Source organism: Prionailurus viverrinus, chromosome A3 (genome assembly GCF_022837055.1).
Source record: "Prionailurus viverrinus isolate Anna chromosome A3, UM_Priviv_1.0, whole genome shotgun sequence".
NCBI classification, from domain to species: Eukaryota; Metazoa; Chordata; class Mammalia; order Carnivora; family Felidae; genus Prionailurus; species Prionailurus viverrinus.
The window spans coordinates 36,264,748-36,283,900 of NC_062563.1; the positions used below are offsets into that span (position 1 = coordinate 36,264,748).

Here is a 19,153-nt window from a genome sequence, read left to right on the forward strand (position 1 = left end):
CAAAACACTGCTATAAAGAAATGTGCTCTAATTTTTTCACCATTGAAAGGTGAAGGGTCAGTCTTTCTGACCTGTATCCAAAGGTCATAAAAGTCAGGAGCATTAATATTGCTTTTTGCTACCGTTCATGTGCAACACAGGAATTATTCCCTGGATGTTATGAGAACCAAATGAGTTGTATACTTTACAGTTCTATCCTAATATTACATGTTGTTATCATTGTTGCAAATACTATTAATAATATTGAGGCAAACTAGAGGGGCACCTGGGTGGCTCCATCAGTTGAGCATCTGACTCTTGATTTCTGCTCAGGTCATGATCCCAGAGTCTGGGACTCTGTGCTGAGAGTGGAGCCTGCTTGGGTTTTCTCTCTCTACCTCTCGCCTGCTTGCATATGCTTTCTCTCTCTCTCTCTAAAATAAAAAATAATTCTTTTTTTTTTTAATTTTTTTTCAACGTTTATTTATTTTTGGGACAGAGAGAGACAGAGCATGAACGGGGGAGGGGCAGAGAGAGAGGGAGACACAGAATCAGAAACAGGCTCCAGGCTCTGAGCCATCAGCTCAGAGCCTGACGCGGGGCTCGAACTCGCAGACCGCGAGATCGTGACCTGGCTAAAGTCGGACGCTTAACCGACTGCGCCACCCAGGCGCCCCTAAAATAAAAAATAATTCTTAAAAAAATGAGGCAAACTAGGCTAAGAATCCAAAGAATATGGTGGGGGCTATGAACCTTCTATAACAGTTTTCCACTGCTTTGTAACAAACTTCTCCAAAACATGATGACTTAAAACAATAAATATTTATTCAGCTCACGGTTCTGTAGTTTGGCATTTTGAGCTAGGCTTGGCTGTCAGTTCTTCTGGTCTTGGCTGGGTTTCTCACATGACTATAGTATACTGCAGGTCAGATGGGCAACTTAGCTTCTGAGAATCGGCCAGCTATTGGCTGAAGCTCCTCACTTCTCTATGTGGCCTCCATTCTCCAGCAGGTCAGCCAGGACTTTTTCTCATGGTAGAGTCAGAAAGAGTGGAAGCCTGCAAAACCTCTTCTAGGCACACTGCTTCTACCATATTCTATTAGCCAAACCAAGTGACAGAACCAGTTCAAATTCAAGACATAAGGAAATATACTCCACCTCTTTCCTGGTAAAAGCTTCAAAGTCCTATTGCAAGGAGAAGGGTGAATAATATGGCTATCTTCACAATCAATCTAACCTCAAAGAGGCCTATAGAATCCTCCTTTCTTCTATGTCTTTAGAACCTGATGCAAACAAAAGGTTAGGGTGAGCCCTTCATGCATCTTAGAGTGGACTCATGCTAGTATTCTTCCCTTTTAGTAATATTCAAAAGAAAAAGCATAGGGCTCAGCAGGCATTCAGCCCTAGGGAGGATTTGAGAATTGTGAGCAGAATGAGAGCAGAATGATCGTAGGACTGAGGATTGCTGACAGGATGTAGCAGCCTGTCGTTAAGACTGACCTTAATCCTGAAATAGGGAAACTAATCCCTCCTATTCAAAGCAATAGGGTTTCTGCACCATCATTAACCCCTAAACAACAGAACTTGAAAAAACGATTTTAAAATGTTCAAAATAGAACTGGATCCTCAACCAGCACTTGAAAAATGCCCTTATTCTAGAAGCTTCTGTAGTTTTTCCTTGCCATCTTTTATTTGTTGCTATTCTGTGGGAAACTTCTTGGGGGGGTGGTGGTGAGAGGGCTTTCTTTTATTTTCCTTTCCTCCCTATCTTTTCTATACAAAAATATACTGTTCTCTTTGCTAAGAGGATAAAAAAGACTGATTACTCAGGGATGAAAAAGAAATTATGTGTGTCAGAGACAGCTTAAGTATACACAAGATGTATCCTGGGTGTCTGGGGGAGTGGGGGTGTGGGAGGTGACTGCTGTCTTCTGAGGCACTGTCTTACTTTAAAGAAACTGTGACAACCGCCAGTTTAGGAAAGATGAGGCAAGTGCTAATGGTGTGTGTTTTTAAACTTTCAGAGGCTGTGGAGATAGAAAGCCCTAGAGACCTAAACCCATATTATCATCTGTTATTAAAGGCAAAACTCCAAACTAGGCCAAGTAGATTCTCTAAGGGATTAGAGCTTTTATACCTCTCCACTAAAAATCCACTTTGCTTTCCAGACCTATCAATTTGACCATGACAATTGCCCATTTCAATTTCTGCCCACTGAACTTTCATGTATGCACCTGAAATGCAAACTTCGGCTCAAAGAATAATGAGCAGTTAGTTCTTCAGTCAAGATATCCCCACCAACTATCTCAACATAATTTTATTCCCCAGCATTAATTTCAAACCAAAGAGAATCACTGGAGTGCCTTGGAAGTGCTTTTCCCACCCCCCAGGGGGTTGAGTTAGGGGTGTTACTGGCTGGCTCCTCAGAAAACAAAGCCTGAGACAGTGGCATAAGGCTAAATAGTTAATCTGGGAGTGTGATTCTGGGGAACAGGAATGAGTAGAGGGAGGATGAAATGCTGAAGGAAGGAGAGCTAATGCAAGAATGCAGGACAGAGTTAGCCATTGCTCTATAGGCACCTACCTGGGTGTTTAATTCCCATGAGGCAGCTGAGAAACCTTGCAAAATGTACATCAGGACCATCTTCCTGGGGCAAGAAAGGGAGATTCACCCATCTGCTTCCATCTCCCTTTGGTCAAGTATAGTCATGGGACAGGGCATTAACTCCCCTGTACTACTGGGTTGTGCACATGTATGTCAAGGGGTTCTTTCTGAGGATGTCCTGCCTTAGAGGAGCAAAGAAGTTCTACAGCAGAAGTGAGACGTGGGACTGCGATAGATAGACACTGTCAGTTCATACTTATACGAGGCTGGTTGAAGTCTGCATAAAATTGGTTGCCACTGCTGTGGCTGGAATATGAGACAGGGAGAAGAGAATCTGAAGGTATATTTAAAAAGTATCTAACATGAACTTAATACAGTTGTGCAGGTTACATACTGTTCAGCCATAGGGGGCATTATTCACATCGTAACAACTCCACATTTTCCCTACTCGATGTATAGGGTCAACTGAGATTTTGTTTGAAAGAGCTTCCACTGATAAAAAAGAAAATGCAAAAACAAAATAAAACAAAAAATAAAACCTTCAAAAGCCACTGTTCCAGAATAACTTGGAGGACAAATTTAAAAAGGCAAATTGTAGGATAGATAGCAAAAATGAAGTTCTAAATATTGGTGTTGGAGCATGGGTTTCAGAAGACAGCAGAAAAGTAATAAGGGAAACGTTGTTGTTGATGTTGTTGTCTTTTTGAATCCTGAAGACCCAGAGGAAAAGGGTCAGGATTCAGCATAAGGAGGAAGAAAAGAAAAAGGGACCCCAAAGAAGATAAGACTGAACAATGCTGGCAAGGTGATAACAGAAGAAAATGAGGGCAGGAGTGACATAACTAGTTAAAAGGGAACAAGAAAGAAATATAAAAAGGAACCTTTAAATAAAAATAGTGACTGGAAGATTGGAGGACATGGGGCTGGTTAGAGATTTAGTTCCCTGTTGCCACTTCCAGGCTATGTCTCCTTCATATTCTCGAAACAACTCCACCTGTGTTCCTTGGTCCTCCCTTTATTCTCACGGCCATCGTCAAGGTGACCTTGATTACAATTTTCTGCAGCTTGAAACTGTTCTCATTCAAGATGTTCGCATCTTTAGTCTCAACGCATTCAACATTTCTCCAAACTCATCCTCTGACCAAAATATTTCACACCTCTCTTCTCTCGTGGTCTTACATCTCCGCCTATGCCCTTCAGACTTCTAGTTCCTGCTTCTAAGTTATATCTATCAATAAGTCCAGCTTCCAATGTCAGCAAAATCCCCAGTGCACGACGCCTTCTACTCTCATATCGGCATCTTCAATTTTCTGCCCTTCAGCCCTGGACTACAAACCCCAAACTCTGGATCAATGTGGTCCTCTGCCTGATTCCCCCTGTGCTTGGGGTTCTTGGGAACACAGGTGAAAATCATGCAGTGACCTGGACTGATGCCAATAAAAATGTATGGCCCCACTGGAACTCTCACGCCCAGTAGGTGGCGCTGTAAATTGGTACTACCACTTGGAAAACCATTTGGTAGTATCTATGGAAGCTAAATGTGTACATACACTATGATTTGGCAATTCTGTTCCTAAGTATCACCTTTTTGTTCATCAAAAGACACATCCATAATAGGATGTTCAGAGCAGAAATATTCATAACAACCTCAAACTGGAATTTACCTAAATGCCCATTAATAGAATTGGGAAATCTTACTATGGTTGTTTACCCATGTGGTACTTACAGCAACAAGAATGAGCAGAGTACAACTACCTGCTGAAGCAACATGCATAAACCGTGCTAATTCAGTGTGGAATAAAAGATGCCTAATGAAAAGAATATATTGTTTGATCCCATGTATATAAAATGCAAGAATAGGATAAATTAATCCATAGCGTTTGAAATTAAGATAGTGGTTTTCTTGGGTTTTAGAGAGTCAACTAGGACACAAGGGAACTATTTGGAGTATTCGCAACATCTTATTTCTTGACATGGGGGCTAATTACATGGGTGTGTTCAGTTTGCAAAAATTCACTGAACCATGTAATGTGATAAGTGTGCACTTTAGGGGATATATGTTATACCTCAACAAGAAGTTTTTGAAACTGGAGCACCTGGGTGGCTCAGTCGGCTGAGTGCCCGACTCTTGATTTCAGCTTAGGTCATGATCCCAGTGTTGGGGGATAAAGCCCCATGTTGAGACCCATACTGAGCATAGAGCCTGCTTGGAATTCTCTCTCTCTCTGCCCATCTCCCCCTCTCACTCTCTCTCTCTAAAATAAAACAAATAAATCATTAAAAAAAGTTTTTGAAACAGTCATAAAAGCAGCAAAATACAGTCCCCAACTTCATCTGGCTATCCTTTCCACTGCAGAAGTCTTTCAAATATAAAGAAACTCCTCCTGCCTCACTCGTTTACCTCCCTCTCTCTTAGCATGACTTTATCTTATACTTTAAGGGAAAACTGAAGTTGTCAGCAGGAGCACAGTTCACACAATTCCATCCCAATGCGAAAGATGCTTCCCAGAGTAGTGCAACTTGGCAGTCTGCAACTATCAGACAAGAATTATTTGCATTTCCTGTCCCTTCAGTTTCAAAATTGTCCCTTTCCTCCTGTGTTGTACCGTCTTCCCATATTAGTCAGACTCCTAGAGGGACTGAATAATGCAAGGAGAATGTCATAATAGGGACTATTTATGAAGGTGTGGGCAGGTGTAGAGAAACCGGGAGGGAGATACAGTCCCCTGGGACTAGCAACAGTGAGAAACCTTTCCCTTCCTTATTTCAAAAGACATGAGGGAAGGGACCAGTTCCCTGAACCCGGAAAGGCTGGCTGTATAACATGGAGAGGACTGCCTGGCTAAGCTTTGGCTTTACCTGGACAGATGGAGCTAACTTATAGCAATGTGATAGAAGGAAACTGGGGATAAACACCATAGTTTCCCTCCCTTCCCACCTTCTGATCTCTGGCCTTTCTAATGCTTCCCATGTGCTAAACCCACCAGGAGCCAGGGGAAGGGAGGAGGTGATGAAGTCCAAGTAAGTTGGCTTGCCAGATCCAGACAGGGTGGAGAAGGGAAGCATGTTGGTTTAGAGGGGTGAACAATGGCATCAGCACACTTTCCCTCCACAGATCACTCTATGGAGGCTATTGTGGCTACAGGAAATTCTCACTAACGGTACTACAAACCAGGGGCACCTGGGTGGCTCAGTCAGTTAAGCATCGGCCTCTTGATCTCAGCTAGGGTCTTGATCTCAGGGTCATGAGTTCAAGCCCCATGTTGGGCTCCACTGGATGCAAAGCCTACTTAAAAATAATAGTAAAAAATAAAGGTACTGTAGACAAAAGGAAGGGAGAAGTTTCTCACAGTGAAGGGTCACATGACTGGAATTGAAAAGTCAAGGAGAATACAGGACTCCTCTGAGCCCCATGGAAACTCCACCTCTGTCTCTTTATGTTCTTTTGTTAGCTTACTGCTTTTGTTCTCTCATGATGTTGTTGCCATGTTTTCTCTACTCCTATCCGTCTCAATCTTTCAGTTTTTGCTCTCATTGCTTATTTCTTTATTCTCTAGATATTTTTTAGTCAAATTCCTAAAAAAGGGAAACCAATTAGCTCCTCCCCTATATTCACAGAACAAGCAACACCATAGGTTGCTGACCAGATCATGTTTGGTTGGTTGAGCTCAGTCACGTGCTCCCCTTGGTCCAATTAGCTATTGTTGGAGGGTAAGGTCGTGTGACATGAAACATGGCCGCCTAAGCAGCAGAAGCTTTAAGGAGGGGGAGTGCAGTGGGTGAGTACCTATTGATATCCATACATTTATCTTAAATCTTTAGTGTAAAAGATTTCCTTTTTAGTTTAGAGTCTCCCCAAACACAGCCTGAGATACGGACTTGGTTTCAAGTAGTTTATCTAGGGAGTGATATCAGGGAGCAGGAATCAGGGATCCGGTGACGGTGACGAAGAAAGGCCCGTATAAGCATGTGTTGTCAATATCACCACTCTAGTTAATGGGGCTTAATTCCATGTGACCTCAGAGAAGTTTACAGAATCCTTCTCAGAATTTGTCCACTCTAAAGATGAGAGGCAGGCATTTTTTCCCCAGCTTTATTGAGATATAAATAACATATAACATTATGTTAGTTTAAAGTGTACAAGGGGATGATTTGCTACATGTTTATATTGCAGAATGATTACCACCATACAGTTAGTTAATACATCTTCCTCTCATATAATTATAATTTTTGTGTGTGTGGTAATGTTACCAAACAGAGAACTGGTTCCGAACTCAGATTCAGCTGTTCACTGCTTAAAAATCAGTACTTGAGAGCCTATTGAGGGTGGGAAAGCAAAGTTTGCTTTATTCAGGAAGGTGGCCACCTGGGAAGATGCCGAGCATTTTAAAGGGGGAGTCAGGGGAAAAGGGAGGGGGCTATGTGTGGGAGAAACACGTGCCCAGGTGGTTAGTCGTATGTTGATAGGACCCTGAACAGACTTGCTGGCATCTGTAGCAGCTGTTTTCGAATGTAGCCAGGCATTATCTTCTGGGAAAGTTTGATCCTTCACTCCTCAAGGCCAGCTTCAAGGAAAGAAGGGTAGTTCTGCTACAGATTAAGGGACTTAGGTTTTAGGGACTTGATGCAAGGAGTGCAGAGCTTAAAGCAAAATAACCCTTAAGACTGGTTGGAGTGCTGTTACAGTGATAACATTTAAGATTTACTCCTTTAGCAGCTTAGAAGTATAAGATATAGAATTTGTTAACAACAGTCACCATGCTGGATATTAGACCCCGAGGACTTACTCATTTTAATAACTGGAAATCTGTACCTTTTGACCAACATCTCCCCAATTCCCACACCCCCTAGCAACCATCATTCTATTCCCCATTACTATGAATTTGTTTTTTTGCAGGTTCCACATATAAATGAGATCATACAGTATTTGTCTTCCTCTGATTTATTTCATTTAACATAATGCTCTCAAGCTCCATGCATGTTGTCACAAATGGCAGAATTTCCTTCTTTTTTATAGCCGAATAATATTTCAGTGTGTATATATACCACACTTTTCTTTATCCATTCAAATGTCAGTGGACATTTAGGTTATTTCCATATCTCGACTATTATGAATAATGAATGTCAAGCATTCATTAACTAGCTTGCATACCCATGGGTGGATGATTATTATTTCTCCCACAGAGACATCAATTCCCCCATACTTCCAAGCTTGCATGTACTAGGCTAAGCAAGCTCTCACTAGTGCTCAGGACACTGGAAAAGCCCTGGGCAGAAAGGAAAATTCAAAGTACATACCAGAAGCCAGATGCTGTCTGCTTGAAGTGAGTCACAGCCTATACAGAACTATCTCCCTATCCATGGCTGAAGTTAGAGCTGCAGCCAAGAGACCACAGATGGTTCTTCTACCAAGCGGTAGTTAATATCCATTGTTGTCTCCATTTCCTTGTCTACTTTTGCAATACACCTCTCATCCCTTTTGACCTTTGATTCAGGTCACCATGAAACTCATCATAGTTTCTGGGTGCAAAACAAACAAAACACTCTTCAATCCTCTATGCTCCTACCTCCCTGAGATATGTGATACTGCTAACCTCCAAAGCCCTCTTTTTGTTTTATGTGCAATCACTTTCCTCTGTGTCTTCTCTTTCTCTCTGGCATCTCTTTCTTAGTCTCCTTTGGTTTCTCTTCCTCTGCCCATCATTTAGGGGTCAGTGTTTCCCTGAAGTACAAAATTTGGGTTGGTTCTCACCTACATAAACCCAACCTTGCCTGTAATAGCTTCAGCCACTGCCTCCAAGTGGATGATGCCCCAAAGTATATGCCTGCTGCAGGCTCCTCTTCTGAGGCCCCAAACTGCTTTTCTGCCTACCTACTAAACACCTCCTTTCAGCTCACCCACAGGCACTTCAAACTCATCGTGACCCACATTGAAATGCTTACCACCTACCCCTTCCAAACTCTTCTACTTTGGAACTAAAGCCAAGTTCCACCCCCTCGTTATATCAGCTGCCAAGCCTTGTCTGAACCACCTCCTAATATTTCCTTCCTCTGTCCTCTTCTTTCCCATGGCCATATCTGGAGGAGCACAGATTCAAAACTAGCCACCCTGATTCCTGCCTGGTTCCACACCACTTCCAGTGTGCGCTTAACAAACCATCAATCTGATTATTTTATGCCTCTTTAATCTTTTAGTGGTTGCCTTTAAGATAAAGAGTAAGATAAAGTCCTTTAGCAGGACTTATGAAGTGATTCATGATCCAGGGGCACCAACAATTGGGACCCATCCATTACAACTGCTTTCTAGCTTACCAAGATTTCACATTTACCAGAAAAGGATGTGGTTCCCCACCCCAGCGTCAGTCTTCCAACCCATTCTGGCAAACACCATCTCATTCTTAGGACTTCATTCAGGCATCACCTGAAGTCTTCAGCTTCCCTGATCACCCTGAGGTAGATTTAGACCCTCTCGTCTCACTCTTGTCAGAGCCTTAAGCATAGTATGTATCATATCGCACTGCAAAATTTGCCTCTCACTTTGTCTTTTTCACCACACTGTAAACTTGTATCACTCACTGTTGCTGTATAACAATCACACAAGCCCAGAGGCATACAAAAATAAATATTAATGTCTCACATTTCTGCAGAGTTCAACCTATCTGAGCTGGGTGGTTCTCCTGGTCTCTACTGGGCTCACTCATCTATGGTCAGTTGGGGTTCTGTCTGGGCTGGATTGGGCTAGGCAGCTTATCTAGAGTAGCTCTCTTCCATCTATCTCTCAGCCTTGAAAGCAAGGATTTTGTCTCATTTATCATGGTGCCTGATGTTGAATTGTTGAATCAAAGAGACAATGAGATAGCTAGTTAATATTGTATATATTAAACAGAAAGTACTAAATTGAAACCACTGGGATCCTCTACTCTTCCCAAATCCTCCCACCTACCCAGACCTAAGGCAGCACAGTATCCTCTCACCTATCCTCATAAGGATTATTTTTTCACTATTATATACTATTATTTTTCACTATTCTAATGATTATGATATAAGACTTCTATGTTTCTTGCAACCTCCCGGCAAAACATTCAAAAACCAGGTGGTATTTTATCGACAGGGTAAAAATTATTTGCTGCATTCTCTGGAGCTATTTGAAGGAAAGGCACTCTACTCTGGTGGTTTAAAATATATCTGCAGATTCTTTGACACTTCCTCAAACAGGTGCAGCTGAATTCTCTTCCCCTTAAGTGTGAGCATAGTGACTGACTTCTAAGGAATAGAATAGTGTGTAACTTCTGAGACTAGGTAATCAAAGGCCTTGTGGCTTCTTCCTTTCTTTCTCTTGGATCACTTGTTCCAGGAGAAGCCAGCCACCATGTCATAAAGGCACTCAAGCAACCCTGTAGAGAGGCCTATATGACAAGGAACTGAGGCCTCCAGCCAACTGGCATATGAATAAGCTTTCTTGGAAGCAGATAACTCCAGGCCCTTCTGAAGATTGTAGTGGCCTCAACCAACATTGGACTGCAACTTCATGAGAGGCCCCATGCCAGAATATGCTGCTGCTTTATCCTAAGTCTCAGAAACTTTGTGAGTTAACAAATGCTTGTTGTTTTAAGCCTCTAAGTTTTGGGAGAGGCCATTATGCAACAGTAAATAACTAATTCAGCCACTTTGTGAATCAATTATTAAAACCTCTCCCAGAGCCCAGGTTTCATAATTACAACGTTACAAGTGGCTTCCAAACAGCTTACAAAGGGGAGAAAATACAACCACACCCCCACCTTGGAGGCTCCCTACCTGATGTTAAAAAAAAAAGACAAAATAATTATCTACCTTCCTTGGAGGCTAATAGAAAGAAAACTGTCAGGTTTTAGAAGAGACTGTCAAATTTGACTATAAATGTTGTCCAGGAAGTCTGAGTTGGAAAGCAAGTTTATAGAGGAAGAATTGAAAAGGCTCTACCATCATCCCCTTGACTGAAGCCCCGTCCTAATTTTCAAATTCCACGTTTAGCGGCCACCTCCTCAGAGCAACTAGATCACTAGAACTCTAACCTGACCCCCAGGTTATTGAACTTGTCACTTGCTTCACACCCCTCATGTTGGCCCTGAGAAATAAAATACTGCAGGCCAACCCCTATTCTAGCCCCGAAGGTGATAATGAGGGAAATCATGCGACTCCTCAAAATAATGACAAAAGGGAACAGCGTTTGAGGTTGTGAGTCACGGCTGATTGGGAGTCAGGAGAAGGAGAGCAGAGAGAGGAGATGAACATAAGAAGAGCTGAGCAGAAAATGAACACGGGCTCTGCAGACACGAAGCCAAAGGGAACACAACCAGGCCTGAGGCCTCAGAAAGCTTCACAGCAGGCTGGGCTGGAAGGCTGGACTGGTAGGATAACGGGGGAGAAGCCTCTACAGGGCATCTCAGCCAGGGGATCTACCACATGTCCAGTCAGGTTTGGCCAGTGATGTGAGGCCTCATGAAACCCTGATTCTCCCCTTTTAGTCACTGAACAGCAGCATCTACTTACTTCCTCTTCGTGTCAAGAAACAAATACCAGGAAGCCACTTTTCACTCAGCCCTGAGCCAGGACCAGGGAATATAGACATGAATAAGACCCTAAGGATTTAGAATTTCACAGGGAGATTGACCTGGGAAGGTCATAGAAAAGAACGGAGCAAAGGCAATGAGAGAATATTGTTCAAGGAACTCTGGGAGACAGACAAGGGGTGTCTACTAGATCAGTGCCTGGAGGTGGTGGGATGAAAGATCTAGGAGGCTGCCTAGAGAGGTAGGCATGTGAGCTGCAGAAACAAGCATCACTGTGGTGAAGTGTGTGTTGTGGGATAGGGGAAGACACCCAGGTAACTCCAGAAACAGGTAATATAACAACTGCTCTCAGTTTTCTAGGGCTGCTACAACAAATTACCACAACTGGATGGCTTTAAACAACAGAGTTTTGTTCTCTCACTGTTCTGGAGGCTGGATGTCTGAAATCATTGGCTGGCAGAGCCAATGTCCCTATGGAGGCTGGAGTGGAGATTCTGTTCTTGCCTCTTCCAGCTGCCGGCGGCATGCTTTGGTGTGCCCACATCACTCCAATCTCTGCCTCTATCTTCATATCAATTCCTCCCCTGTCAAGTTTTCCTCTGCCTTGAAGACACTTGTGATAGCACGTAAGGCCCATTTGCATAGTCTAGAGCAATCTCTTCCTCTCAAGATTCTTAATTATTTTGTCTACAAAGACTCTTTTTCCATATAAAGTAAGATTAATCATTTCCAGAGAGTAGGACCTAATATCTTTGGGATCGCACTACTCAGTGTACTACAACAACATAAGACCTGGATGTGCAAAGGTCCTGGTGAGCAGATAGTTCAGAATTCATTGGGCTTAATAGGAAGTGAGAGATAAAGTAGGCCATTACATTATACACCAGGTGAATTACATGTGGCAGCCTGGAGAGAGCAGGCCCACGTTCTCTCTGCAGCCATGAGGGTAGATTTCAGTATCAAATGACATCACTATGGGCTTTGAGACAGGGAAGTTCAGCCCCTGACCTTACAAATGCCTAGTGCCTAGAGTATGTGGGCAATATATGCTTGCTAAATAAAATTTTAAAAAGTGAACTTTTACAAAGACTATAGGAACCAGGGTGGAAAATGGGGAAAAGACACTGGGGTACTAAAGGCCAGCCCCCTATGGTGAGACAGTTGTTAGTGCCTTGGAGTCAGGAGCCCCGTGGAGTCAGGCAAGGCCACAGATGAGACCACATCCTTGTTATACTCCTGCCCTGCTTAACCCAGTCATAGGTTCCTCCCCAAAACTCCTTCTAAATAAATCACTTGCACAAGAACCCTCATCTCAAGCTCTGCTCTAAGGAATCTACCCTAATAGCTTCCCTTCCTGATGATGTGGCTCTTAGGAGTGTCTGCGCTAAGCAACGGGTTAGCAAGCAGATGTTCAAACCAGTCATCAGTGAGTTCTGGGAGGATGCTAATTCGGCACACACCAAAATGAGGGAAGAAGGTTTATCAAAAAAATCGGTATTTAGTAAGTACATGCCAAAAATCCAGTGGTCTGCACCAAGTAGAGTGGTTTTTTTGTTGTTGTTGTTTTTTACCCAGAACCGTTTGGGTTTTTTTTAGTATGTATGTAAGTATGTATGTATGTATAATTTCTATACCCAACATGGGACTTGAACTCATGACCTTGAAATGGAGTCGCATGCTCCCCTGACTGAGCCAGCCAGGCACCCCTAGAACTAGTTTCTAATTAAAGACTATGCCTCTGTCGCTTATCTCACTCTTCACTGCACTAAAAATTTCTGTTTTTGTTTTGTTTTTTTAATTTTTTTTTCAACGTTTATTTATTTTTGGGACAGAAAGAGACAGAGCATGAACGGGGGAGGGGCAGAGAGAGAGGGAGACACAGAATCGGAAACAGGCTCCAGGCTCTGAGCCGTCAGCCCAGAGCCCGACGCGGGGCTCGAACTCATGGACCGCGAGATCGTGACCTGGCTGAAGTCGGACGCTTAACCGACTGTGCCACCCAGGCGCCCCAAAATTTCTGTTTTTGTAACACATATTTTGTTTTTACCAACTAAATTCTTAAATCTTCATGAGTGAGGCCCTGCATGATGGGTTCTTTTTGCCATAATACCTGTCACCATAGCTGGCATTCAGTAGGGGCTTAATGAAAACTGAGAGGTCACATTCTCCTGAATTTGTGTGGGCTTTAATGCTTATGGAGCACTTTGCATACCCAAAGTGTGCTCCATGGACTAGAAGCATCAATATTGTCTAAGAATTTGTTAGAAATGCAGAATTTCAGCCCCCAGCCCAGATCTCTGGGGTAGGGCCTAGAAATCTGTCTTTTAACAGGACCTCTGGGTGATTTTATGGGCGCTAACATTTAAAACCACTAACATATGTCAGCTTATTCAACTTGTTGGAAGATGGATCCACTGGAGGGAAGATGGTTGTCAGAAAACCACAAAGAAGGAATGGAGCCCCCAACAAATTTGCCTCCATCCATGCGTGTACCATGTGAGTGCTAGGTCAGGCCTATACTGCCCCATCCCGCCACTGGGACTCAGGCGCCAGGTCCAATACTGGCTGTCTTGGGCAAATGATTTGTCTCCCTCAGCATTTGTTTCCTCATCACTAGAATGGGAACAATCTTAGCACTAGCTCATATTGACTAAATAAATTATGGTACATTCGTACAAAGGAATACTCTGAAGACTTAATGAGGTAGGCTTATATCTGCTGTTGCAAAAAGATGTTCAAGTTATATTTTTAGATAATGCAAGATTCTAAAGAGAAAATTGTGTATGTGTCAGGTTAAAAATAAAGGACTCATTACATATATATGTGCATTATACACATACAATAGATTACACACGTGTGTCCCACATATACATTAGTATGTATGTGAACTTAAAGAAGACTCATTAACATATACACATAAATACTCATTACATACATATATTGGTAATGTATGAGTTTCCCATAGGAAACTAATATATGTATATATTTTTATGTACATATTATATACATATATAAAATGTGTGTGTGTAAGAGCCCTCCAGTTTTAATGTCTCATACACACATACACAAAGCACTGACTGTAGGCGAGGTGCTGAAAATACCAGGGAAAATAAGAAAATCAAGATCTTGTCTATGAGAAACTTACATTCTAACCAGGAAGGCAGCCAACAAAACAAGCAAATACATAAACAGGATAATTACAGATTACGATGAATGTTATGAAAGAAATCATCTAGATGCTCTGATTGCCACTTGGAAGAGGCCTGTTTGATACAGGAAGAGAGGATCTCAGGAGGATGTGATATTGAAGCAGAAACTAATGGAGGACATAGAGCTGGTGGTTAGCATTGCTGGGGAAAGGGCATTCCAGGCAGAGGGAGCAACAAGGACAGAGGCTCTAGGAGGGGAATGGGCCTGGCTTATTTGAGGACACACAAGAGCAGAGCAGTGGAGTAGGAGACGAGTAAGAGTTTTAGAAGATCCAGTGAGGAAGCATGGTAGGCAAACCTTGAGAATTGTGTTAACATATTGGATTTTATTCTAAGAACAAGGAGAACCCATCAAAAGGTTTATCCAGGAAACTAACACCATCTGATTTAGGTTTTTAAAAGGTCTCTTGGCTGCTGAGTAGGAACAGGCTTGCAGGGAAATGTGAGGGAAAGCAGGAACCCCATCCAAAAGGACATTACAAAATCCAGGTGAAATATGGTACAGGTCTATACCGACTGGGTCAGTGATGGTGGAGAGAGATGAGCAAACTCGAGGATTACATTGGAGGTAAAACCAAAACTGAACAATGGATTGAAAGGTACAGGATTAGTATGGGAGTCAGTTGGCTGTTGGTTGATCCAGACTGTCTTTACCTAGGACAACTCAGATGGAAGCACTCAACTTTGCCCTATGTCTTTCATTCTCCAGTAGGATGGCCTGGGCTTCCACTCATGGAGACAGCAGAGATACTCAACTGTAATGGAAACGAATAAGCATTTTCTCAAGCCTCTGCTTGAGTCACATCTGCTAATATGCTTTTGGCTAAAACAAGTCACATGGATGAAATCAGAATCAAAAATCAGGGAAATAGGCTCAATCTCTTAATGGGGAGGCTATAAAGCCACATGGCAAAGGGAATGGATACAGGAATGGCTGAAGAAAGGGAAGACAGTGCTTTTCAAAGCACCGGCAGCTCTACATTAACAGCCAGACACAGGAGAAAACAGAGGTTAACGCAGTTGTGAAATGTTGAAAATGATATGTGCCTATCACTGTCTGTAAAATCAGTGAGCTTAGGAAGCCAAGAATTAAATTGATAAATAAATGCTAGACTGTGCTACGCCCTAGGGCCTATGTGTATGCCAAAATTAGGGATGCTGTGCTTCCTGGCAAATTCTGTTTTATCACAGTGAAGCAGAAACTGCAGGACAGCATGAGATAGACTGACAGACAATTTCATTCTCTCTTTAGTTGAAGTTCTTCTCAGCAATTAGTGACCCAGTACCTTCCCTGACTGGGATTCTCCTGGAATCTCTGAGCTGGTTTATTGCCCCCAGAAGCCCATAGTAATTTCCCTAGAGAAAGCAGAATTTCTGCTACTGTCCCCAGATAAACCATTCCAATAGTCAGGTGGGGATAATGGTGGTAGTGGTGATGGTGATGGTGGCAGTGTATTTTCACTCTGTTTTTGTTTTACTTTGTTTTGTTTTTTCACTTAGGACATAAATTGTGAGCCCTTGAATGACATCAATCGTAATTTTCAACTGTATTGGGACAAGTAGGGATAAGCATCTCCCTAATTTCTAGAAATATAAATAGCAAGGAAACAGGATACTTAAACAAATAAGAGCTTTTAACAGAAGGTCTGCAGATGTTGCCTGCTTCTCCTCATCACTGTAGATCTGTGGTCCGGCTCTGGGAAGAGGCAGGAAGCCTTAGGGCGCCTTATTCGAGAACAGTAGATAAAAGTCACGGTCTGGCAATCCCATCTGCTTCCTTGAAGAAGGAAATATTATAAAATAGTAATGTCAGGGCCCCAGGCAACACAGTTTCCCAAGGGTCTCTGGGTTAACTCAACCAACATGTCCTCTTACATGTAAAGTTGGACTCATGATGGGGGTGGAGCAGACAGCTGAGCACACTATGTTGGCCCGCACTGCAAATGAAAAGGTACCATCTGTGCTGCTGCTGAAAAATGATGATGCAGAGATGTGACGTTTCTAATGTTCCATCTGGGTACAATTGAATTGCTTCTTTAAAATAAAAAATCCATATTTGATATCCATCCTGTCTTGTAATGGTCTCCATCTATCTTTTGTTGTTTCTGGAGGATTTATTTCATGAGAAGTATGACATGAAATATGAAAAGCTAAGAACAAAGGTCTTTGGGGGATGACTGTGGCATTTGTTGTTTCTTTGGCTGACTTGTTCTTCATTTTCTTGTCATTTCAAAAACACCTTCCATATGCAAAATGTCCTCTCCCCGCCTTGGGAAAAAACACCCTGACTAGATAACTGGATAGACAGGCAGAAGGTGAATTATCAGTCTGTTATCTACACACAGAAGGAAAACAGGGCGTGAATTTGCCAGAATACCCAGTTGCCCACATTTCCAAACCAAGAAAAGCCGCAATTAATTTTCTTTCCTAAAAATCATGTTGGTTCTGAAGAACATTCTGAGAATAATAATAAGAGTAATTAGAAGCACAACTTGAATTCAGAGTGACTTGCTTCTGAAGCATTAAAAGCACAAGAAGGAAACAATAGTATATGGAGGGACTCTAACATGCCTCTCTCCAGGTACAATTATAGATTTGAAATCTGTTGTTATCTTACCATGGCAACCTTCATACTTAATTTCCCAAATGTTGAACTTTTGTCATCCTTCTCCTCTAGGGGAGCCCTTCAACTACTGCTTTCCCTGAATTCATGTCGTGTCCTTGCCTTACAATACCTAGCATTCCTCCAAGCACATGCTGTGGGCTCACTTCCCCAAGCCAAGAACAATAGCTAACACCAGGAGAATTGGGTTATGCTCTCGGCAAAAGCACTTAGATGTGTTCTTTCTGTATGATAGAAACCAATGATTGAGCATAGCTTCAAAAGGTCCTTGCCAACTTTGTTTGGCCTCTTGTTCTATCCTGTGCCATTTTAATAAACACTTATTAAGTGTCTACTGTGTGCTGGGAGCATTGGGAAATATAAAGATTGGAATAAGCCATATTGTCTGATCTCCAGAAGTTCACAGTGTAGAAAGAGTAAAATCCAGATCACCAGAAAGCAGTTCTCAATGTGTGATCCCCACACCAGCAGCATCAGTATCACCTGGGGCTTTGTTAGAACTGTAGATCTCAGGGGCGCCTGGGTGGCTCAGTCAGCTGGGCATCTGACTTCGGCTCAGGTCATGGTCTTGCGGCTGAGTTTGAACCCTGCATCGGACTCTGTGCTGACAGCTTGGAGCCTGGAGCCTGCTTTGGCATCTCTCTTTGCCCCTGCCCCACTAGTATCTCTCTCTCTCTCTCTCTCTCTCTCTCTCTCTCTCTCAAAAATAAATAAACATTAAAAAAAAATTTCTTCAAAAAGAGAAATGCAGATCTCAGACCCTTTCCCAGAGCTTCTTTTTCTCTCTCTCTCTCTCTTTTTTATATTAAGTATAATTTATTGTCAGATTGCTTTCCATCCAACACCCAGTGCTCATCCCAATGGGTGCCCTCCTCAATGCCCATCACCCACTTTTCCCTCTCCCTCATACCCATCAACCCTCTGTTTGTTCTCAGTATTTAAGACTCTCTTATGGTTTTCCTCCCTCCCTCTCTGTAACTCCACCTCCCTTCCCCTCCCCCATTGTTCTCTGTTAAGTTTCTCAGGATCCACATATGAGTGAAAACATGGTAACTGTCTTTCTCTGCCTGACTTATTTCACTTAGCATAATACCCTCCAGTTCCATCCACTTTGCTACAAATGGCCATATTTCATTCTTTCTCATTGCCAAGTAGTATTCCATTGTATATATAAACCACATCTTCTTTATCCATTCGTCAGTTGATGGATATTTAGGCTCTTTCCATAATTTGGCTATTGTTGAAAGTGCTGCAATAAACATTGGGGTACAAGTGCCCCTATTAATCAGCACTCCTGTATCCCTTGGGTGAATTCTTAGCGGTGCTATTGCTGGGTCATAGGGTAGATCTATTTTCAATTTTTTGAGGAACCTCCACACTGTTTTCCAGAGTGGCTGCACCAGTCTGCATTCCCACCAACAGTGCAAGAGGTTTCCTGTTTCTTCACATCCTCTCCAACATCTGTAGTCTCCTGACTTGCTCATTTTAGCCACTCTGACCAGCATGAGGTAGTATCTCAGTGTGGTTTTGATTTGTATTTCCCCAAAAAGGAGTGAGGTTGAGTCTTTTCATGTGCCTGTTTGCCATCTGGATTTCTTCTTTGGAAAAGTGTCTATTCATGTCTTCTGCCCATTTCTTCACTGGATTTTTTTGGGGGTGTGGAGTTTGATGAGTTTTTTATAGATTTTGGATACTAGCCCTTTATCTGATATGTCATTTGCAAATATCTTTTCCCATTCTGTTGGTTGCCTTTTAGTTTTGTTGATTGTTTCCTTTGCAGTGCAGAAGTTTTTATCTTCATGAGGTCCTAATAGTTCATTTTTGCTTTAAATTCCCTTGCCTTTGGAGATGTGTCGAGTAAGAAATTGCTGTAGCTGAGGTCAAAGAGGTTTTTTCCTGCTTTCTCCGCTAGGGTTTTGATGGTTTTCTGTCTCACATTCAGGTCCTTCATCCATTTTGAGTTTATTTTTGTGAATGGTGTAAGAAAGTGGTCTAGTTTCATTCTTCTGCCTGTTGCTGTCCAGTTCTCCCAGCACCATTTGTTAAAGAGACTGTCCTTTTTCCATTGGATACTCTTTCCTGCTTTGTCAAAGATTAGTTGGCTATCCATTTGTGGGTCCAATTCTGGGGTCTCTATTCTCTTCCATTCGTTATGTGTCTGTTTTTGTGCCAATACCATACTGTCTTG

At 42.4% G+C, this 19,153-nt stretch overlaps 1 long non-coding RNA gene across 2 annotated transcripts in view; it reads left to right on the top strand.

Moving 5' to 3' along the window:
- Nucleotides 1-6,300: 6,300 nt before the first annotated feature.
- The window catches only part of LOC125161776 (uncharacterized), a 99,056-nt gene continuing 86,203 nt past the window's right edge, over nt 6,301-19,153 (top strand). For both annotated transcript variants that reach the window (XR_007150747.1, XR_007150748.1), the window contains exon 1: nt 6,301-6,363. This is a non-coding gene — a long non-coding RNA (uncharacterized LOC125161776). The remainder of the gene's footprint in view (nt 6,364-19,153) is intronic.